The 19,795-nt window shown below is 37.3% G+C and overlaps 1 pseudogene; it reads left to right on the forward strand.

Annotated features, from left to right (window-relative positions):
- The first annotated feature begins 18,743 nt into the window (after positions 1-18,743).
- Positions 18,744-19,335, forward strand: LOC118838838 (annotated as a pseudogene).
- The last annotated feature ends 460 nt before the right edge of the window (positions 19,336-19,795 follow it).

Raw genomic sequence — 19,795 nt, forward strand, 5'->3', positions numbered from 1 at the left:
GTCTTGATTTTAGAAACGAAGGACATTTCTTCTGAGGAAAGAGAAGGAAAGGAAAAAAAATACATGGGACATGTTTTGTGGTGGACATGGAGAAAAGATTTCTGTCTAAGATATTTTTCTCTAAGTAGTAAGTGAATACTAGACTTAGAGTTGTAAAGGGCTTTCTCCTCAGAAAAAAGAACTCACACAACATCAGTACTCCAAGGCCAGCAAAGAAGTCATCTGACTGCCTCTAGTATCGCATAGGCACCTGTTTTAAGACATCCTTCTAGAAGTGGCTCTCTCCATTACTGTGTCTTTTCCTCTAAAATGTTTTCCAGTTCATTTCCTTACTATACAGGAAAAGGTCATGGGAAGTAAAATAAAATGGCTCTGATTAAGTATGATAATTCTTCTCTTTTGTGGATGCACTAAAAACAGAATCAGATGTTTTGTTTACATATAGCTGAAAATATTTCCATTGAAAAATGTGTGTATTTGTTTTAATAGTTATGTTATAATGCAGATAGTATCTGTAATCTGGTCAGATCAGGCAATTCCCAAGGTGGAAATTGCTGGTAACAAAGCTAACCTATTTTTGATTTTAGCTAATATGTCCAAGGAAATTGTGTGAACACTGAGATTAATTGATTTGTCTGTGGTCATAGAGTTAGGAGGTATAACAGGTAGGATTTAACCCCAAATCTTCCTGACTCTAATTCAAACTCTGTTACATCAGGCTATAGCTTGCTGCTATCAGCAACATCAGCAGCAAGAGTGGAAGGTGTTGTTGTTGTTGCTGCTGCTGCATCTGGTGGTACTCTGTGTGTGTGCATGTGTGTGTGTGTGTGTGTGTGTGTGTGTGCGTGTGTGCACATATACACATTAGGATTCAGAGGCTGAGGTCATCTGGATAAGTTCACCCAAAATGTCAAAGTGCTCTAGAATGATGGAGATCTGCAAGTACTTTCTAATTTGAGGCCCAAGTAAGTTGAATGGGGGCATTGACAGGCTAAGTGAATTGTCCGTGGTCACAAAGGTAGTAAGTGCCAGAAGCTCGATGTGTACCAAGTCTTCTGACTCCAAGGCCAGCCCTCTTTCTGCTATACCACACCTGTCTCTCAAGAATCAAAGCAATAATATCTAACTTTTTCAGAATTTATGAAAGTTCAAACTTACTGTGTATGCACACACATGTGTATGTGTGTATATACATACATACACATGTGTATATAGGTATGCGTATACACATATACATATATAGATGCACATACATATCTATATTCATCTATCTATCTATCTAAGTTATAGAATACATCCAATAAGTAATGTTTGGGATTTGTCATTAACTTGACATTCCTCTTTGATTATTTTTCAGTTCCTTTTATCTAGGATTTCCTAGTCCCCTAGATATATATTCTTTGTAAAAAGCCCTTTTCTTCTCTTTGCTAACTTTTGTTGGCACTATCTCACTTTGCTTCTTTGCTGTCCTTATCTTTCTTTGTGTATGTGCTTTAAAAGGCAAAATACAATCTCCACCCACCCATGCCAGTTTTCTTTTCTTTATCTTTACCTGCTTTGAGATATTGCTACATAGCACACTATAGATTTTTCTTTAAATGAGATTTCAATGCTTCACAATATTACATTTAGCTTCCTTCTTTTCTCTAGTTTAATTGTTTCCTACATGTGTCATAATTTCTGTGTCTCTCAGCATTAACCTTCCCTTATCATACTTCTTTTATGGCCAAAATACTTAATCCAACCAGATCTCACTGGCTAGGATTTCAAATAAATCATCATTTTAGACATCATGTAATCCATGGGACTCTATTCCCCAGGGTAAGGATTTATGAAGGACTTCACAGATGTGCATAACTAAAGTTCTGTTTCTTCAAGTCCAAGCACACATGTGGGATCTCAGACTTGCTATAGTGAGTTTTCTTTTCCTTAACTCCACAAAGAAATCATCTAGAATTAATTTCATTGTATCCCAAAGGTGTTAGTCCTTGGCTGGTTTACTTACTTATTTTTTTAAAAATATCTTACCAGTGTTATATTGATTTTTAGTTTTGCCTGTTGCTATAACACAGCCATGAAGCAAATTTTTGTTACTATACTTTAATAGCTGAAGTTTTCTAAAATCCCTCTCCTATTGGAGTATGTACCACTCTGAACATTGATTATAATTCTTACTCTTTATACATCGATAAACTTGGAGGATGGAGTTGAAGGCAGAGCGAAAGGTCATTTCTGCCAAACTTCCGCCACAAAACCTGTCTCAAAAATGATTATAGAAAACAACAAACAAAATTACGATCAGAAAAGCCAAGAAAAATTCAAAGTGAGTGATTTTTCCACCGGAAGCATTGTGGGACAGTAAAGTGTCCCAAGAACATTGAGCTGGGGGCTGGCTGGCAGCCTGGTTCCTCAGTAGCAGGCAACAATAGGTGAGAGCAGTAGTGGTGGCAAAAGCAGCAGTAACAGTATACAGAGATTATGAGGCAATAAGGGGATTGAATACTTGGTCAAAAAGAAATCCTAGCAGACCCCTGTTCCAACACTTGGTACAAAATCAGGTGCCATTTGGTAAAGGAATAGTCACTATATAGTCATTAGAGAGCAGAGGTTATACCTGCATAGGGAGCTGAGCACCTGGAGTGCAATGACTTCTCCCAGGATCATAACAGGCAGATTTTGCAGGCAACAAAATCATATTACTACCTTGCTCTCCTCCCTTCCCCGCCCCTGCCCCCCCCCCCCGCCCAAGTTGAATTGTGAAAGCAGAAAGACATAAGGGAAAGAAGTTCAGACTAGTCATCTCTCTGCAAAGGTGAGCAGAGTAAAACTCAAACATAAATTGCAGTCAGGAATTAGGCTGGAAAATGAGCAAACAGTAATGAAAAAGACAAAATCTTATAGTTTAAATAAACAAACAAGCAAACAAAAAACTACTGAGGTGACAGGGAAGCTCAAGAAACAAACTCAAAAGAAGGCAAGGACCAACAAATATCTATAAACAAAGTCTCAAAAAATGTAGATTGTTCACAGTCTCCAAATGAATACGCAGAAGAGCTAAAGAAAGAAATAAAAAAGAGTAAAAAAATAAACCAAATTGAAAGGTGCAGAAAAAAAAAATTGGGAAAAGAAATGAAAGCTATGTCAGGAAATAATAAAAACTGAATAAGATAAAAAGTGTGGAAAAAAGGCATAAAAATACTGAATAAAATATATCCATAAAAATAAATTGGCCAAAAGATAAAAGAGATATAAATCCTCACTGAATAAAATAACTTGTTTACAACACAAATTCTTCAAATGGAAAGTAGTGATTTCATGATGCTTTTAGAAATAATGAAAGAATTTCAAATGGCTGAACAAAAAAGGAAAAAAAAATGTTAAATAACTCATAGGAAAATAAAAAAAGAAATTGACCCAGGAAACAGATCAAGGAAAGATGATTTAAGAATTATGGAGTACCTGAAGATGTGATTTTTAAAAGGAGACTACACATAATATTTTAAGGAATTATAAATAAAACTGCCCAGATTATGTAGAAGCAAAGGGTAAAGTAGAAATTGAATTATTTCACCAATCACTTCCTGAAAGAATCCCCAAATGAAAATTCCCAGGAATATTATAGCCAAAATCTAGAGTTCTAATTTAAGGGGAAAATACTGAAAGCTGCCAGGAAGAAAATGTTCAAATATCATGGAGCCATATTTGGGATCACACAAGATTTACCAGCTACCTCTATAAAGTAGCATATGGATTATAACATGATCTTCTGGAATTTAAAGAATCTAGAATTAACGATCAAGAACAATCTACCTAGCAAAAGTCAACATTATTACATGGGATGCAATGACATTTAATGAAATAGAGAACTTTCAAGTATTACTGATAAAAAGACCAGAGTTTGATAGAGAATTTGAAATTCAAATACAAGGTTCAAGGGAATCATAAAAAAAATATTCGTGAGGAATCATAGCAATTGCATAAAGTTAAATGGTTTACATTCCTTTGGAGGAAGATGGCACAAGTAATTCTAAAAACATCATCTTTAGTAAATTAAAAGGAGCCTTTTTAGTCCGATGGCATGGGTGTGAATCTATCATGTTATGATGATCCCGAAATAGGAATAGATGAGTGAGAGAGAGGGATGCATTGAAAGAAGAGGGAAGAGAGAGGAAGAATAGGGGAAACTATCTCTTATAAAAGAAGTGGATAAAGAAGAGTCTATATTATGGAGGGGCAAGTGGGGGAGGGCAGCAGATAATGATTGATCCTATCTTTTATGTGAACTGGTTCTAGGAGGGAAAAGTATACACAAACACAGATACACAGTTGGAGGGAAAGAGAATTAAAGACAAAAGTAAAAGCACATGGAAGATGACAGTGGTCAGAAGCAATATAGGCTTTTGGGGAGGGTTAGGGTAAAAAAGAAAAGAATAAACAGAAAAGAAAAGGATAGAGTGAAATACACAGTTATCAATTATAACGCTGAATGTAATTAGGATGAACTCACCCATAAAATGGAAGAGGATCTCAGAATGGATCAGCAACCAGAATCTAACTATATGTTGTTTGCAAGAAACAAAGTCAAATCACAAAGACACTCACAGTGGTAAAATAAGAGGACAGCATAGAAGTAATTATGTTTTAAGTAAAGTAAAAAAGACCATGGAAGCAATCATGATCTCAGAAAAATCAAAAGGAAAACAGAGCTAATTTAGAAATAAATATTCAGCAAAACTACATTTCCTAAAAGGCAGCATAGACAACAAATTAATATGAATACTAGCATATATCACCATATGGCATATAATTCTAATTAATAAAAGAAAAACAATAAAAGAGTTGCAAAGGAAATGGGGTAAACAATACTAGGAAGGAAACTCAACTTACCTCTCTCAGATTTAGATACATTTAAACATAAAAAGAAAAAAAACACTTGAGAAAAATAGAATTTTAGAGAAGTTAAATATAACAGATCTCGGGCAGTTTCTAAGATGGCGGCTGGTAAGCACGGACTAGAGTGCTCCGTACCCGAGTCCCTCCAAAAACCTATAAAAATGGCTCTGAACCAATTCTAGAATGGCAGAACCCACAGAACAGCAGAGGGAAGCAGGGCTCCAGCCCAGGACAGCCCGGATGGTCTCTGGGTGAGCTCTATTCCACACGGAGCTGGGAGCTGGGAGCTGGGAGCTGGGAACGGAGTGGAGCAGAGCCCAGCCTGAGCGGCGTGGACGATCCAGACCAGAGGCCAGGCGGAGGGGGCCCTAGCGCCCTGAATACGTGAGCAGTTACCAGACCCCTCGACCCACAAACACCAAAGACTGCGGAGAAGGTTAGTGGGAAAAGCTGCGGGAGTGGAAGGAGTTCGCGGTTCGGCTTCCAGCCCCGGGGGCAACGGAGGTGGGGCAGCTACAGCTGTTGTTACTTTCGGCTCCAGGCCCACCTGGTGGGAGGAATTAAGTGGCGGATCGCAGCAGGGGTGCACAGCCTGCCGAAGATCTGAGCCCAGTCTGGACTGGGGGTCCTTGGGGAAGGAGGAGTGCGGCTCTGACAGAGCTGGCACCTCCCCCCCAAACGTAGAACATAGAACTCTGTAATCTACAAGCAGTCATACCCCACTGAAAAACTCAAGGGTCAAGTTAGTTGGTTGGGAATATGGCCAGGATGCGAAAACGCGCCCAGATTCAGTCTCAGACTTTGGATTCTTTCTTTGGTGACAAAGAAGACCAAAACATACAGCCTAAAGAAGACAGCAAAGTCATAGAGCCTACAACCAAAGCCTCCAAGAAAAACATGAACTGGCCCCAGACCATAGAAGAACTCAAAAAGGATTTGGAAAAGCAAGTTAGAGAAGTAGAGGAAAAATTGGGAAGAGAAATAAGAAGGATGCGAGAAAGCCATGAAAAACAAGTCAATGACTTGCTAAAGGAGACCCAAAAAAATACTGAAAAATACACTGAAGAAAACAACACCTTACAAAATAGACTAACTCAAATGGCAAAAGAGCTCCAAAAAGCCAATGAGGAGAAGAATTCCTTGAAAGGCAGAATTAGCCAAATGGAAAAGGAGGTCCAAAAGACCACTGAAGAAAATACTACTTTAAAAATTAGATTGGAGCAAGTGGAAGCTAGTGACTTTATGAGAAATCAGGATATTATAAAACAGAACCAGAGGAATGAAAAAATGGAAGACAATGTGAAGTATCTCCTTGGAAAAACCACTGACCTGGAAAATAGATCCAGGAGAGATAATTTAAAAATTATTGGACTACCTGAAAGCCATGATCAAAAAAAGAGCCTAGATACCATCTTTCAGGAAATTATCAAGGAGAACTGCCCTGATATTCTAGAGCCACAGGGAAAAATAGAAATTGAAAGAATCCATCGATCGCCTCCGCAAATAGATCCCAAAAAGAAATCTCCTAGGAATATTGTAGCCAAATTCCAGAGCTCCCAGATCAAGGAGAAAATACTGCAAGCAGCCAGAAAGAAACAATTTGAATATTGTGGAAACCCAATCAGAATAACCCAAGACCTGGCAGCTTCTACATTAAGAGATCGAAGGGCTTGGAATGCGATATTCCGGAGGTCAATGGAGCTAGGATTAAAACCTAGAATCACCTACCCAGCAAAACTGAGTATCATGTTCCAAGGCAAAATATGGACTTTCAATAAAATGGAGGACTTTCAAGCTTTCTCAGTGAAAAGACCAGAACTGAATAGAAAATTTGACTTTCAAACACCAGAATCAAGAGAAGCATGAAAAGGTAATCAAGAAACGGAAATTGCAAGGGATTTACTAAAGTTGAACTGTTTTGTTTACATTCCTACATGGAAAGATGATGAGTATGATTCATGAGACCTCAGTATTAGGGTAGTTGAAGGGAATATGCATATATATATATGCATATATATGTTTATGTATATATATAAGTGAATGTGTATGTATGCATGTATCTATGTGTATATGTATGTATGTGTATGTATGTGTATATATATATATATGTAAAAGAAAGAGAGCAGACACAGGGTGAGTTGAGGATGAAGGGAAGATAGCTAAAAGAAATAAAATGAAATTAAGGGATGAGAGAGTAACTTACTGAGAGAGGGAGATAGGGAGAGATAGAATGGGGTGGATTATCTCCCATAAAGGTGGCAAGAGGAAGCAGTTCTAGGAGAGGAGGGGAGTGGGCAGGTGAGGGGGGAATGAGTGAACCTTGCTCTCATCAGATTTGGCCTGAGGGGGAATACCATACATACTCAGTTGGATATCTTACCCCACAGGAAAGAAGAGGGAGGAAGATAAAAAAAAAAATAAAAGGCAGGGGGATGATGGAGTGGAGGGCAGATGGGGGTGGAGGTAATCAAAACAAACACTTTGGAAAGGGGACAGGGTCAAGGAAGAAAATTCAATAAAGCGGGATGGGTTGGGAAGGAGCAAAATGTAGTTAGCCTTTCACAACATGAATATTGTGGAAGGGTTATACATAATAATACATGTGTGGCCTAGGTTGAATTGCTCAACTTCTTAGGGAGGGTGGGTGGGAAGGGAAGAGGGAAGGGAATTTGGAACTCAAAGTTTTAAAATCAGATGTTCAAAAACAAAAAAAGTTTTGTATGCAACTAAAAAATAAGATACACAGGCAATGGGGCGTAGAAATTTATCTTGCCCTACAAGAAAGGAAGGGAAAAGGGGATGAGAGGGGAGGGGGGTGATAGAGGGGAGGGCTGACTGGGGAACAGGGCAACCAGAATATATGCCATCTTGGAGTGGGGGGGGAGGGCAGAAATGGGGAGAAAATTTGTAATTCAAACTGTTGTGAAAATCAATGCTGAAAACCAAAAATGTTAAATAAATAAATTGCATTAAAAAAAAATAAATAAAAAAAAAATATAACAGATCTCTAGAGAATATTGAATGGGAATAGAAAGCATGATGGAGCCCATGGCAGTAATACAGATATTCTTTTAAAAAATGGGATGAGTTTGAGAATGGTAATGCTTTGGCATAGTGAATATGAAATATTTCTAGGACAATAAGTCCAAAATATTCAATAGGTAGAGGTAATATAATACATGAATTTATAACAAAGATAAGGGTTAGATATATAAACCTAAGAATGGCCTACATAAAGAGTCCCTTTGAAGCCATTGGAATTGATGACACTCCCCAAAGGAGAGGGACAGAGAGAAAATGAAAGAGGGTCCAGGAAAGAACCTTGGGGGATACCCATCATTAGTAGTTTTCATCTTGATGAAGATACAACTACAAAAAGCAGTAGTCAGAAATGGAGGAAGAAAGTCCCTGAGAAAACATTGTCATAAAAACCTAGAAAGGAGAGAGTATCCAAGAGAAGAGGGTGATTAATACTATAAAAGACTGAAGAAAGTTCCAAAGGATGAGAACTGATAAAAGGCCATAAGACCTTGTAATTAAGACATCACTCATAATTTTGAAGAGAAGGGTTCCACTTAAATGATAGGTTTGGCAGTCAGATTCCATAGGGTTTTGAAAGTGTGAGACAAGAAGAATTAGATGTCTCAAATGCAGAAAGCGTTTTCCAGGAGTTTAGGTAAAAAGAGACCAGAAATATAGGATGATTTTTTTACAAAACAGCAAGAGGTGATTAAGACCTTTAGAAGAGTTAGTAGGATATAGGAGACGAACAGTGGAGTTGGAAGGTAATGGAAGCAAACTGAATGTGATTGTGTAAGATCAAGAATAAGGAGCTTTCGGCCAGGGTTAGAAAAACCAATCAGATCTAGGCTCATATAGATTAGCATGAACTAAAACAACTCATATCTTTTAACCTTGGTAAATCACTTTGGTTTTCTGGGCCTCAGTTTACTTATTTGCAAAATGAGGGAGTCTAGAATGGATTATATCACCGGTCCCTCAAATTCTAAATTCTATAATGCTACAGGAGAAATATTTAGACCTATATGTATTCTCACAAGTTTGTCATGAGACTCAAATAATAAAATGTGAATGAAAGCACCACGGAATAATATGAAGTATAGTAAAAGTTGTTATGTTTAGGAATGGGAAGGAAAAAAATAGAGTTCATTGTAAATTGGAGAAAGGGGTTTTAAAAGAAGTTAGAAAGGCAAATACTCAGGTCAGGTGTTTCCACATGGCAATGCAAACTCAACTAAAATAAAAGAGCAATTCACCAGACACTCTTCAGCATGAGTAAACAGAGGAATATATGTCATTGTTTAAGTAGAATGTTCATTAACCAACATCCAGCTAAGTGTTCAGAAACCTCTCCAAGTCAAATATTTTTACCTGGTATTTTAATTGCTGCTAGTTAAGAAACCATAAGATAAATTATATGTTGGCCTCTCATGATTTAAACTTGGTATGATATTCTCCACAAACAAAAGAAATATTTCTCTGTTGGGTTTCTTTCTGCTTCATTTACTCCCTGCAGTTTAGTGCAGATTAATGTGTTCAGAGACTGATTGCAGTAATTACTCTGTCCTGCTGCTCCACTATATTATGCAAACAAATGCACATGATGGAACAACTGAGAGCATGGACCAGTCTGAAGCTACTTAAACTGTCCAGATTTTCAATTTATAACAATGTACAGGGAAGACGTATCTATGAAACCCTCTGGAGTGAGCTTCTGGATGTCTCCTTTTCTCTACATTCTTTTTGCATATTGACACCTGTAAGTGGTGGTAGTAATGGTGGCAGTTTCACGTATGCATGTGTGTGTGTGTGCACGTGGGTACATGTGTACATGTGTGTTTGTGTGTTAGCTTTGTGCATGTGTATTTGATTTGGTCATGCATTCTGAAAGAAGTGCTTACCCACATCTGCAATTAATAAGGCAGCATTAAACTCTCTCCTTTTTCATCTCCCTTCCTCAGTGTAGCTGTATTGAGTAAATTCATCTCATGGTTATAAAATAAGACATCCCTAAACCAAGCTTAGAGATAGCTTTTAAAATTTATCAACCCATAAACATTTTCATCATTCCTCTCCACATCTTACAGTGTCATGACAATGATGTATCAGACATCTGGAATATGTGAGTGAGCAAAAATTCCTAGGATACAGTTAGGGGATCAAAAACTTACACACAAAGCTGAAGCTATAAATAATAAACCACATATTTTAATTGTTAAAACAAGCTAGTTTCTTGCAATTTTAATTAACAGATTCTGTAAAACCCCCAATAACAAAATGCATTTACTTTATTTTACTCTGTTCTTCTAATTAAGTGCTCTGAAATAAGAGGGATCTATAAGATACTGAAATAATTACTCCACTTCGACTGGAAAAGAAACAATAAAAAGGGGTGTTAGGAATTATGTTAGCTTGAGGTAACAGAATGTGATATCAATTAACCATAAAAATAGGAGGGATCATGGAGATAATCTTGAACAAATTAATTTAAAGTTAAGGAAATTGATTCTAGAGACATCAGATATACAAGGTAAAATGGATTATATTAGTTCGTATGAAAAATATATGAAAGGCTTTGGAGTGAGAATAAGGTTCAAGTTATGACTCTGCTACCTACTATAAATGTGATGGCAGCAATTTACTTTAAAATTCTTACCCATAGTTAAGCTAACTTTAGAATCCAATATTCTGTAGAAAATCTTATTTAAAAAAAATTCTGGGGGTGCTGAGCCAAGATGTAGAGTAAAAGCAGAGACTTTTTTGAGCTCTCCCACAAACTCCACCAAATGCCTGTAAAAATGACTTTGAGCAATTGCTAGAGCTGCAGAACCTGCAACACAACAGAATGAAAAAATTCCCAGCCCAAGACAACTTGGAAGGTCGACAGGAAAGATCTATAGCAGCAGGCTGGGAGAGGAGCACCGTCCAGCATGGGCCACATCAGCACAGACAGTGCTAAAGCAGGCCTCAGGGGACTAAATCACTGGCAGCTGTGGCAGTTTCCAGACTTCTCAACCCACAAACATCAAAAATAGCTTACATGGTGAGTGGGAAAGGTCTGTTGGTCCTGGGTGAAAGAGAAGCACAATCTGGCTTGAAGCCCAGGGCAGCAGAGGCAGCAATGGTGGCAGTAGCAGAAGTGGTGGCTTCCAGAGCTCCCATTACACAGTCTGTGGGGGGAATCAACTGGCTGATCATGGGAGGATTGCGGGGATCTCTTTGCTAGTGCTGAGGCAGGGTTCTCTTGCTTTGCCCTACTTGTATCTGGGTTGCAGTCCTGGGTGGTAATTCTGGGGTGAGAAAGAGGGCTGCCTTGGAGAAGCTTATGTCAGTGGTGGACAGGGAATCCTCTTCATGGTTCCAAAGCAGAAAAGAGTGCTGGTGGTCACTGAAAGACCAGAGTACAGGCCAGGAAAGGAGTAAACACTTCTTCTTTCATCATACCACCTTGGAAGAACTGAAAATTTACAGGCCTCTAGAAGTATTTCTGAAAACAGCTACACAAAACACCTGAAGTCTGGGAAAAGACACCTTACATGCTGGAAGCAGAGTCCTACCTTAACAAAGAGAAAGTGGCTTGGGAAAATTAACAAAAAGCATAAAAGCAAAAAAATTCCCTCAGACTATAGAATCTTACTTTCATGACAAAGAAGATCAAAACATACAACCACAGGAGCAGAGCCAATATGGCATACTCAAAGCAGGAACCTGCCTGAATTCTCCCCTAAACTCCTCCAAATTCCTCTAAAACATAAATCTCAGCAAAGTCTAGAGCTACAGAACCCATAAAATTACAGAGTGAAACAGATCTCCAGGCCAAGACAACCTGGAAGGCCAACAGGAAGGGTCTGATGTCACAAACGTAACTCAAACCCATTTTGATTGCCAAAACATGGTGGCAGCATCAACAGCAGAGGCTGCTTCTGAAGCTCCAGGCCCACAGACAGTGGGGAACAAAGTGGCTGAGCAGAGGGGGAAAGCAGGAATCTCTTTGTGAGTGATGAGGTAACATAGGCCACATATGTATCATTATGCAAAACCCTTACACAGTACTCATGTTGTGACAGACTAACTATATTTTGCTCCTTCCTATCCTATCCCTCTTTATCCAGTTTTCTCCCTGGACCCTGTCCCTTTTCAAAAGTGTTTGCTTTTGATTACCTAATCCCCCTATCTGCCCTCGCTTCTATCATCCCCCTTTTTTTCTCCTTCCTCCTTCTTTTCTGTGGGGTAAGATACCCAACTGAGTATGTATGTTATTCCCTCCTAAGGTTGAATCTGATGAGAGCAAGATTCACTCATTCCCCCTCACCTGTCCCCTCTTCCCTCCCAACAGAACAGCTTTGTCTTGCCACTTTTATGCGAGATAATTTACCCCATTCTATCTCTCCCTTTATCCCTCTCTCAATGTATTCCTTTCTCATCCCTTAATTTGATTTTATTTTTTAGATATCATCCCTTCATATTCAACTCACCCTGTGCCATCTATCTATGTATCTATCTATGTATCTATGTATCTATGTATGTATGTATCTATCCATCTATCCATCTATCTATCTATCTATCTATCTATCTATCTATCTATCTATCTATATTTCCTTCAACTACCCTAATACTGAGGTATCATGAATTATACACATCATCTTTCCAGGTAGGAATGTAAACAAAACAAAACAGTTCAGCTTTAGTAGTCCCTTATGATTTCTCTTTCTTGTTTATCTTTTCATGCCTCTCTTGATTCTTGTATTTGAAAGTCAAATTTTCTATTCAGCTCTTGTCTTTTCACGGAGAAAGCTTGAAAGTCTTCTATTTTATTGAAAATCCATATTTCGCGTTGGAGCACTGGCATGGTAGAGCTTGTGGAGGCAGTGGAGAGGGAATCCTCTTTACAATTCCAAGGCAGAAAAGAATGCTTGTCGTCACTCATAGACCAGAGCGCAGGCCAGAAGATAAGTAAACACATCTCCTTTGATCATATCACCACAGAGGAAGTAAAAATTTGCAGGTGCCTAGAAGTATTTCTGACAACAGCTGCACAGAACCCCTGAAAATTGGGATAGAGCACTGTCTACACTGGAAGCAGAGTCCTACCTTGGCAAAGAGGTCATAGCTCAAGTAATTGGCTGAGGAAATGAGCAAATAGTGTGAAAAATCAGACTATAAAATCTTACTTTGGTGACAAAAAAGATCAAAATGTGCAACCAGAAGAAGACAACAAAGTCAAAGCTCCTACATGCAAAACATGAAGTAAAATATGAATTGGACTCTGGCCATGGAAGAGCTCAGAAAGGAGTCTGAAAATTAAGTAAGATAAGTAGAGGAAAAATGGAAAGAGAACTCAGAATTGTGCAGGAAAATCATGAAAAATGAGTTAACAGTTTGGTAAAGGAGACCCAAAAAACATTGAAGAAAATAACACATTAAAAAGAGACGAACCCAAATGGCCAAAGATGTCAAAAAAGCCGATAAAGAAAGAATGTCTTAAAAAGCAGAATTCACCAAATGGAAAAGGAGGTCCAAAAGCTCATTGGAAAAAAAGTATTCCTTACAAATTAGAATGGAGCAAATGGAAGCTAATGACTTCATGAGGAATCAAGAAATTATAAATCAGAACCCAAAGAATGAAAAAAATAGAAGACAAAGTAAAATACCTCATTGGAAAAAACACTCACCTGGACAATAGATCCAGGAGAGATTATTTTAAAAATATCATGCTACCTTAGATCCATGATCAAGAAAAGAGCCTAGAATCATCTTTTGAAAAATTATCAAGGAAAACGGCCCTGATATTCTAGATTCAGAGGGCAAAATAGACATTGAAAGAATCCACTAATTGCCTCTAGAAAAATATCCCAAAAGGAAGATTCCTAGAAGTATTGTAGCCAAATTCCAGAGTTCCCACATCAAGGAGAAAATATTGCAAGCAGTCAAAAAGAAACAATTCGAGTATTGTGGAAACATAATCAGGATAATACTAGATCCAGCAGCAACTACATCAAGGATCTTATGGGCTTTGAGTATGATATTCTGGAGGTCAATAGAGTTAGGATTAAATCCAAGAATCACCTACCCAGCAAAATTGAGTATAAAGCTTCGGGGGGGGGGGGGGGGAAGGGACATTCAATGAAATTGAGGACTTTTAAGTATTCTTGATAAAAAAGACTATAGCTGAACAGAAAATTTGACTTTCAAATACAAGAATCAAGAGAAGCATGAAAAGGTAAATAGGAAAGAGAAATCTTAAAGCATTTATTAAATTTGAACTTTCTACATTCCTACACATTTGTAACTAGAGACCTTTCTCAGTATTAGAGTAGTTGTAGGGAATATAGCTAGCTAGCTAGCTAGATACAGACGGAGGACACAGGGTAAGTTAAATATGAAGAGATGCTATCTAAAGATAAAATTAATGTGTGAGAGAGGAATATATTGGGAGGAAAAAGAGAATTATAGAATGGGGTAAATTATCTCACATAAAAGAGGAAAGAAAAAGGTTTTATGATGGAGAGGAAGAGGAGAGAAGTGGTTACTCTCATCAGATTTTGCTTAAGGAGGAAATAGCATACACACTCAATTGGGTATTTTACCCTACAGGAAAGTAGGGGTGGGGGGATAAGAGAGGCAGGTGATAGAAAGGAGAGTAGATTGTGGGAGGGCGTAGTCAGAAGCAAACACTATGGAAAAGGGACAGCGTCAAAGAAGAGAATAGAATAAATGATGGGTGGTATAGGATGGAGGTAAACATAGTTAGTCTTTCACAGCATGACTATTATGGAAGTGTTTTGCATAACTTCACATGTATAACCTATATATAATTGCTTCCTTTCTCAATGAGGGTGTGTGGGGAAGGAAGAAGGGAGAGAATTTGGAACTAAAAGTTTTAAAAACAAATGTTAAAAATTGTTTTTATATGCAACTCAGAAATAAGATATACAGGCAATGGCGTATAGAAATCTATCTTGCCCTACAAGAAAGTAGGAGGGAAGGGGATGGGGGGGTGATAGAAGAGAGGGCAGGCACGGGGAAGGGGCAACCAGAATGCATGCCATCTTGGGTTTTGTGGGGAGAGGAGAGATGGGGAGACAATTTGGATCTCAAAATCTTGTGGAAATGAATGTTGAAAACTAAAAGATAAATTAATTAAAATTAAAAAAAACAATTCTTTATATCCCCATACCTAGCATACATGAAGTTCTAAATTGTGAACTTTGAAAGAATAAGGTTCAGTTTTTTTCAGCACAAATATATTCGCAATTTGTGACCTTAAATTCTTTAATGAAATAAAGCATAAGAGCAATAGAATGGTCTCAAGTGAAGTGTTTGATGACTTCAAAAAATAGGTAATTCAAATAAAAAAAAAGAAAGGAGCAGGTTTTCAATTAAAAGCCTCATGTTGGTACCTAAAGCAATTTATCTCCCAAAGCAGATTTTTAAAACACATGTACAAAAGTTAGAAGCAAAGGCCACTGGTCTCTGTCTCTGTCTCTCTTACACACATATTCACACAAATGTATGCCTTTAACATTTAATATTACAAACGCACATATGCACACACAAATGCAAATCTATAGTAACTAATTTCACATGTATGTACTTATACATACACATTTGTGTATGCATATCCTTATGTATGCTTTCTGTTGACATATAAGCTTCACACATTATCATGAAACACATACACACAATATACACAAATAATCTGTATATATGCACAATGTATATATATGCATGTGTGTACATACACATATACATGTATATGTATATGTACACATATACAACAGATGTACACTATATAGTGTGTATATATGCATGCACATTACATGTATACCTCTATTTTGTGTATATATATATATATATATATATATACACACGTTGACATTAATATGTGCATTCACACCTATGATTATATCAATGACCACTTTATGAGAATGTGTAGACATACATACACACACAAATACACACATATTTAAGCATATAGCATACACAGGGATCTATTTACACAAATATGTGCATTTAATATTTATGCATATGTACACGTAAGATGTTTATCTGTATATAAGTACACCATGCTTTTTTCTGAACTTTTATTATATACACACATAATGGATGCACATGATATGAATATTTGTGTCAACAATACATAGAAATACATAGTACATACATCTGTGCATCGTAGGCATATATATATATATATATATATATATATATATATATATATATATAAAGATGCATGCACCTGTACGTATCTAACGGTTTACACTGAATTTTAAATATTCTGAGTATATTCCTGGTAATAATTACAGCATCTTTGGACCATATTCTAAATACATATTCATAGTCACATATATTCTAGAAATAGTTTGTCCAATGTGAAAGTGCATGTATGGTAATACAAACATCAGTGTACATGTGTATATGTATGAAAATACTCTTATATGTTCATGTATGTTAGATATCTATGTGTGGATATTCACATGTATGTCACATTAATATAGCACATGTGCATGTTTTGTGGATATGTGTGCGTTTAGATTCAGTTATAGATATACTGGATTTTATATCCTAGAGTATAATCAAAATGGGTCTAAATCAGTGGACTCCTGGTGATAGCAGCCATGCCTTCCTATCCTTAATTCTGAATGCAAAATTTAATGAATATTCTCTATCACATATCAAAAAAGACAAATCAATTTTGATGCCTTTATTTATGGAGTAAGGTAGTGAATTGTGCTATTGCATATGACTTCCTGGGAATAGAAACATCTTATTATTGGGTCTCAGGGACCAGATATATGTGTTTATTGCAAGGAAAGTGGATATTGGGAGATAAGGAATTACTCCTGCAGGAAATTTGGAGAAATTAAGAAGTTCATCAAACCAACATAGTGGACAATGACCAATCTTGCACTGAGGACGGAAAACAGGATTAAGGACTGGGATTTCACACGGTGGCCCAGTACTATCAGCAAGTGCTTAGAAATGAACACTGAAACCTCCTTGGCTGATCAACAAATAGCCAAGAGGAAGAGGCAGGGGACAGGAAAGGTCTTGTAACGGTATAGGAAGCAGTCATGCTATAATTAGATAATCAGGGTTTATATTTTTTAGAAATGGAAATATTGGTGTATGTGTATTTTTGTGTTCAAATTTGGGATAGTAAAAATATAATCACACGCATATCCAAAAGTGTGACAAAATAGACATGTATTCACACATGTCACACACTTATACATGTACAGTTATATACAGATGATATAATGAAATAATGGAATGACTTTGTTTTTAAGGATATGTGACATGGGTATATTTTTAGTTAGCAAGGAAAAAGCCAATTGACAAAGCAATTGAATATTTGGGGAGAGATGATTAACATGTCAAGTTTCTGGAGAAAAGTGAAAACTAAAACAAAATAAAACATATAGTCAAGATCATAAAGTTGGTTTACTTTGTTGAAAATAAAGCTCAATTTTTCAGAAATAGCTGTAAAAGAGGATACAATGAGGGATGATAAAGGGGTGTTTCAAGGTATAGAATAATGGAAAAGAAAAAAAAAAACTCTGGTGTATTTACCTGATTTTCTCTCTGTAATACATAAGGCGACATTTTCAGCTAAGACAGAAGGTGGAAGAAATTAAGATTTGAGAAAAGACGTATATGACTGTAATAAAACTGAATAAAGGAAGAATTAGTAGATGATCATATAGTCGTAATAACCCAGTTGAGATTAGATATCATAAATGTATAAAGAACTGATTTGTCATGTTTGCTAATTTATCCAATAAGGGCACTGTGGATGGCAGGGTTTGACTGAATAGGATTTTTTTTTTCTTTCTCTTAATTGAATGAAATGCAGCAAATCTTTCCAGACCATGCCTGCCTCCTCCTATTAAACCTCATCAGTGGTTTATCCCTTTCCTTTGGTCAGAGCTCTCCCCATTTGGCCTTTCTTCCTTTGAATAGGATGATTTTTACCACATTTTATCATGGAGATCTATAGCTTTCTGAAACCTACAGACTCAAAATGATGGTTTTAAATTATATCTATATCTATATCTATATCTACATCTATTTCTGTATCTATATTGATATCTATACCTATATCTATATATCTATATCTATGTCTATGTCTGTCTCTATGTCTATGTCTATCTATCCATATGCATATATACACACATACATACACACGTGCACATAGCTGTATATATGCATATGTGTGAATATACACATACATATGAACACATATACACATATGTATGTATGTTTGTATATACACACATGGTTACCAAAGAAACCAATTATATTGAAATGCAGATATCATTTTTTAAATTTCAGGGACCTGAAAATAAGTTCCTGCTTTTGTGGCTAGTGATTTTTTCCGAAGTGATCAAGTGTAAAGTAAACTAACTACAATAAACAATGAGCTTTCTCTTGTTGCCTAAATGCTAAAGGCTTGAATCCAAATGAATACCTTTTCCATTCAATTATAAGGGCCTCAAAAACAATACAGGTTATTAATAAAATTAAAGAAGTCTATAGAATGACAGAAGCTAAATATGATCTTTGGGACAGGCTTAAATACTCTGAACTAATTTTTTTCTCTACATATTCCATTTCCTAGAATAAATATATGTGATATAACACATTAATAATAAGCTGTGGATTTTACATGAAATCAAAAAATAAGCAATTTAAGGAAATAACAAAGAAAAATTATATTGAGATGTCTATTACCAAATAGGCTTGGTGGTGAATCTGGGAGCTAATTCGGGAAAGTTAAAAAAAAAAATAAACTTGCCTTTCGTGCTTTAGCGCCGCACGGGTGAGGAGCTCTCGTCTCCGGCTTCCGCCGCTGCCGCCGCCACCACCTCCTCCTCCGCCTCCAGCCCGGTTCTGGGCCTGCGCCGCCAGCCAGCAGCATGCCGTCCAAGGGGCCGCTCCAGTCCGTCCAGGTCTTCGGGCGAAAGAAAACTGCCACCGCTGTGGCCCATTGCAAGAGAGGCAATGGGCTGATCAAGGTGAATGGGCGACCACTGGAGATGATCGAGCCTCGCACCCTGCAGTACAAGCTGCTGGAGCCTGTCCTCCTGCTGGGCAGGGAACGTTTTGCTGGAGTAGATATCCGGGTCCGTGTGAAAGGAGGAGGCCATGTCGCCCAGATCTATGCTATTCGGCAGTCCATCTCCAAAGCCCTGGTGGCTTATTACCAGAAATATGTGGATTAGGCCTCCAAGAAGGAAATAAAAGACATCCTTATCCAATATGACCGAACTCTGCTGGTGGCTGATCCTGGGTGCTGCGAGTCCAAGAAGTTTGGTGGCCCTGGGGCCCGGGCTCGCTACCAGAAATCCTATCGATAAGGCAACTGCTGGGATTGTGGGCCTTTTTGCAATAAATTTGCTTTATGACCTTTTCAGGTTTAAGAAAAAAAAATAAACTTAATTGTCTTTAGACCTTAAAGAGATGGTCACCCAGAACTTCATCTTGAGTTCTTTGATACATTGAGTAGATTATGCCTCTGAGGTAAGTCAAACATGTTTTATATCCAGTTTTTCAAATTTTGACCTCTACCCCAACCAATGTTTTTTTCTTGTTATTTTTTTTAATTTTTTTTAATTTTTTTTATTTTTTGGAGGGGGGAAGGCAAGGCAATTGAGGTTAAGTGACTTTCCCAAGGTCACACAACTAGTAAGTTTGTCAAGTGTCTGAGGCCGGATTTGAATTCAGGTCTTCCTGACTCTGGGGCCAGTGCTCTACTCACTGTGCCACCTAGCTGCCCCCTAAAAATTTCTTTAAGAGGTTAGGATAGTTGTGATGGAGTTATGGGAGAAAGAAAGGAAGATACAATAAATTTCTTTAGAAATTAACATTTCAAGAAACATTT

Source organism: Trichosurus vulpecula, chromosome 2 (assembly GCF_011100635.1).
Source record: "Trichosurus vulpecula isolate mTriVul1 chromosome 2, mTriVul1.pri, whole genome shotgun sequence".
Lineage (NCBI taxonomy): Eukaryota > Metazoa > Chordata > Mammalia > Diprotodontia > Phalangeridae > Trichosurus > Trichosurus vulpecula.